The following is a 5,329-nucleotide window of genomic DNA, read 5'->3' as shown; positions in this document are numbered from 1 at the left end:
AAAGTGCCTCTCAACTTCCCCCTTAATATCTGCTACCGATTCAAGCATCCCTCCACTAATTTGAATCGGTCCAATATGATTCTTTTGTAACAATTTTGAAAGTATAGTTAATAGAAGAGTTGTTATCTCTCATACAGTAGATCGTTTGATTAAACTGGATAAAAACATTATTATGTTTCTTGTCTTTACTTCTATTTATCTAGCTAAATTAATGTTATATTGCATAAAAGATTATTTTAGTGTTTATTATTCTTTATCCCGACACATCAATTTTTTTAATATAATTGAACTCTAAATAATTTCTAAAAATGTTTTTAATTATTCTATTAATTTTACAAGAAATTGAATAAAAATTAACATTTTTAAATATAAACAATTTAAAAATAATTTTTATGGCTCTATTTGATAAGAGAAATTTTTATGGCTCTATTTGGTATCTATCATTTTTCTGGACTTTATAACTTATTTTAAGAAGCTAATTTAAGTTATTTATAATTTATTATTTTTCTTTTCAAATTTACCTTCTTAATCTTAATTAGATTTTTTTTCATTTCATATTTATAAATTATTTCAATCACTAATTTTATTAATCATTACAAATTCAATCCAAAAAAATTATATGCAATCTTTGTAAACTAATTTATAAGTCATCTCCCTATAGTAATTTAGAAGTGATAAAGATCTGTGGAACACACACATTCAATTGCAGAGTGATCGTTAGTTAACTTGAACTACTATTAAAAACGCACAAGAGATGTAATAATGAGATTAGGTAGGTAGGTAGGTTAGTATAAGCATAAGTAAATGGAGAGTGTTGCTTGCTTTCGGACCAAGACATAATACTACTACTAGCTTCAGCATTACCTCATCAAACACCCTATCACTTCATCAAACTTCATTATCAATGGCTAGAGGAAATTCAACCCTTCCCATCTGTTTCTTCAAGATCATTCTCCAAACTAACCTTCAAACAATTGTAACTATTCCTTTAAATTTACTATTACTGTCTACTACTAACTTTAGTTTTCTACCATATATTCGTTTTAACATATTTTCTTGAATATTTCTAGTGCTTACATTATTATTACATTTTTTTTAACAGAAAATACCAAATAGGTTTACAAGGAGTCATGGTGTTGGTCTACCAAATCCAATGTTCATCAAGCCTCCTGATGGCACTGCATGGAAAGTGTTTTGGAAAAACATCAATGGTGAGATTTGGTTACAAAAGGGTTGGAAAACTTTTACTCAAAATTACTCTCTACATCATGGTTGTTTGGTAGCCTTTAAATATAAAAAAGGAAGTTCAGAGTTAGATGTAATAATACTTGGCCTGCATGCAGTAGAAATTGACTATGATGATTCTTCATGTGATAATCTTGATGAAACTGACAATGTTTATGATAGTGATGATGAATCAGTTGAGATTTTGAATGAGTGGCTTAATAAGAAGAAGCTTAGACAGAAGTCACCATTAATTTCTCTTAGACCACATAAAAAAGTGAGAGGTATTTGGATTTCATTTTCTGTTTTTTATTCTTACTTTGCCATGCACTTTCTATGGTATATTATCTAAAAGTGTTTGTTTGTTTTATATTCCACATATCTAAATGCAGGTGAGATTGAGAAGAATAGTGAAAGAACTTCATCATTGAATAGGCCAACGGAATCTAGAGCTCGGGAAGTTGCTGAAGAATTTATCTCAAACAATCCTTTTTTCACAATTTTGATCAAGCCTGCTAATCTGGCAGCAAATCGGCTGGTAAGGTTAAACACAAATCATTTACATTATTCATGCAATGCAATGTTATGCATACATACATATATCATACATGCATGTTAGTTACGTTGTATATATACAATGCAGAGTGTACCGAATTTAAAAGGGGTTATTGAGAACAAGAAGACGAATGTGATGCTGCAGATTGGTGAAAGATCATGGAATCTGAAATTGCTTCGTTGTTATGATGGTAAAAAGGACCGTCGCCTTTCGGCTGGTTGGTCCTTGTTTGCAAGGGAAAGTGGACTAAAACCAGGAGATGTTTGCATCTTTGAACTGATAAACAAGGAAGATTTAGTTTTTAAAGTTCATGTTTTTTAAAAGGATTGTTAGTGTATCTGTATCTGTGTGAAGATGTTATTTTGAGTGAAGAGAAGTGACCTTCAGCTTTTGTTGAAAATATGTTTAATTTTGATATATATAGTATTTGTATCAATCAATTGTACAACCATTTGATTGTTAGTAAAATTATATATACAACGGGGTTATTGAGAACAAGAACAAGAATGTGAAGCTGCAGGTTGGTGAAAGATCATGGAATCTGAAATTGCTTAGTTCTTACAATGATAAAACTAATCGTCGCTTTTCGGCTGGTTGGTCCACGTTTGTAAGGAAAAGTGGACTGAAAGTAGGAGATGTTTGTGTGTTTGAACTGATAAACAAGGAAAATTTAGTTTTTAAAGTTCATATTTTCTGAACAGAAGGTTAATATATCTGTCTGAAGTTGTTGTTTTTGAGTGAAATTAACTTTAATTAAGTGATACTATTTCCTTTCCATCAAATGGATGAAGTGAATTAACCTTCACCTTTGGTGTGTTTAATTTTGAAATATTTCCTTTCTAATGCTTCTATCGATATGCGTGTGCATTCCCTCTTGCTAATGTGATTATGTGATGCCTTGGTTCAATGAATTTGTTATAGAACATATTATGAATCACCATATTTTGGTCTAATTGCAATTAGCTTCATTAACTTGAAATGATGAATTACACTTGATACTTATATGGCAAGTAAGGTGCACTATTGTTACAATACACAAGCCCTTATTATAGCACTATCACTAACTAACTCTAACTACCATAACTAACTAACAGTTTGTTAGTTTGTTAATTCATCATGTACCCTGTTGCTTGTACTAGAAGAAGCCTCGTCATGTAACACCCTCTGACAAATTGATGGTTGATAGTAGGGCTGGAAATGAGTCGAGTCGAACTCGCCTCAGTTCAGTTTGACTCGTTAAGAATTGGCCGAGTTCGAGTTTAAGACGAACTTTTTTTCCAGCTCAAACTCGACTCGTTAAGAATTGGCCGAGTTTGAGTTTATCATGAATTTTTTCAGCTCAAACTCGACTTGTTAGAAGTTCACGAACATCACGGTTCAACTCGTTAGATTACTCTTGTTAGGTTCAACTCGCTTATTTCACTGACTTAAAAGTAATTTTTTAAAGTCTACTTTTTATATATATATATATATTTGACATTTTAAATTAATATTTTTAAATAAAAATATAGAAATAAAATAAAAGTTATAAGATTGGAATTTATACGATGTTAATTTTATTTGAATAATTTGTAGAAATATTTTTCTCACTTGAGAGTATAAATTATCAATTATAACCATTAGATTAAAAGAAAATATGATATTATGATTTAGAGCAAATCTTCAAACCTACTCTTAAAGACAATATAATCTATCTCATATATAATCGAGTTGACTCATGAACCTAACGAGTCGAACTATGTTTAGTTCAAGTTCAGTTCATTTAGTTAACGAACTTAGTTTTTAGCTCATACTCAGCTCATTTGGTTCATGAACCTAGTTCAACGATTTCATTTTTGAATCGAGTTTTGAACTATTTTCGAGTTAGTTTAATTCATTGTCAGCCCTAGTTGATAGATAGCAAGCTATTAAACGGTTGAGGTAACAATGGTTTGGTGAAAAAAATCTGCTAATTGATCTATAGAAGAACATGGTAGTACTTTCATCAATCCACCTAGCATCTTTTCCCTTACAATGTGGCAGTCTATCACTAGATGTTTGATTCTTTCGTGAAATACAAGATTTGCTTCAACATATAGTGCACTCTGGTTGTAACACCCTTCTAAAACTCCACGATTTTCACAAATATTTTTAATAAATAAATAAACGTAAAACAAAAGCAAGGATGTCACATCTTCAAAGAACTTCACATAACAATTAATCCTGATCCGTAACACGGGTTGCCAAGCAATTTAAGCATGAATCACATCTTTAACATATTAAGCAAATCACTTCAAACTTCGCACTAGAATAAACAATTCAAAACATCTTCAACATATTTAACCAATACCGTGAAAGGTAACTCAAGTATCAACGGAAACACCACAATTCATGCTTACAACGACATGATTATAAAAACAATACAAAACTCTTTAAACATAATAGAGATAATCATCGTTCTCAAATAAATTGATCCCAACGCAAATGTTACATATCAGAGCAAGACCCATAGACTCAACAGAACTAAAGTAAGCGCGCTCAGAAGCTATCGTCTAGACTTCAGCAGACCACTCGTTACCAACGTGGATGCAACATTCAAACAGGAAGAGTGAGTAAATTGCAATCTTTATAAAAACTATAAGTAATAGATATAGTATTCATGGCATGGAAATAGCAACAACATATCATCATCCACTAACTCTATAACACAATGTTTTAAAAATTGGATCGGTCATCAAACCGGTGTGGATATTGGGTTACTGGTTCAACGGTCGAACCACTGGGTCACTGGTCGAACCGCATGACCAAACCGGATAAAACTGGATTAAACCTATCATTATAATAAAACTATATAGGTATAAAACCGGTCGAACTGGATCATTCAATCTCTAAAAAAATATAACTAGCACTTAAAAGCTGATCCATTAACATCATAATCTATAAATAAGGCTCTTAAAAATCACAAATTCAGAAGTTGTGCATTAGATGCTGAAAAATACTCATAATCCATATAGTTTAAGACTCTTAAAAAACACAAATATAGTTTACTGAGCACTTAAAAATCATAAATTCAATTCAAATATAAATCAACAATATATAAAATATAATATGTGAAAAATAAATTAATGGGTAATTTAATTAACAAAAGACTAAATTTATAAAAATATTCAGGAAAACACATCCCAAATAAATGGTTATTCATCTCACTTTCTCTAATACTAGGAAAGGACCCGTGCGTTCGCACGGGTCATACAAAGTCGATATAAATAATAAATAAATATATTACAATTGTTAATAAATATATATAAAAGATACGCAAATTAAAATGAAAAAACATTTGAAATTATAATTGTCATATAAATATTAATTTAATCTACTTAGAGTTATATACTTTAGTAAAAAAATAAATAATAATTAACTAGTCATTTATCCGTGCGTTCGCATGCATCATACAATATCGTTATAAATCTATCATCTCGGCCCGTCGAAAATGTATGTTTTTCATAAAAAAATTGATGTATTTACAATCATAATTTTATCATGTTTTTTTTATAAAAAACTAAATATTTG

The 5,329-nt window shown here is 30.3% G+C and overlaps 1 pseudogene; it reads left to right on the top strand.

The window, feature by feature from the left end:
• The first annotated feature begins 790 nt into the window (after positions 1 to 790).
• LOC131656477 (B3 domain-containing transcription factor VRN1-like) lies at positions 791 to 2,146 on the top strand (annotated as a pseudogene).
• The last annotated feature ends 3,183 nt before the right edge of the window (positions 2,147 to 5,329 follow it).

The sequence above is a fragment of the Vicia villosa genome, linkage group LG3 (assembly GCF_029867415.1).
Source record: "Vicia villosa cultivar HV-30 ecotype Madison, WI linkage group LG3, Vvil1.0, whole genome shotgun sequence".
NCBI classification, from domain to species: domain Eukaryota; kingdom Viridiplantae; phylum Streptophyta; class Magnoliopsida; order Fabales; family Fabaceae; genus Vicia; species Vicia villosa.
The sequence above is the reverse complement of the archived record's forward strand: the minus strand, read 5'-3'. Positions and strand labels throughout refer to the sequence as shown.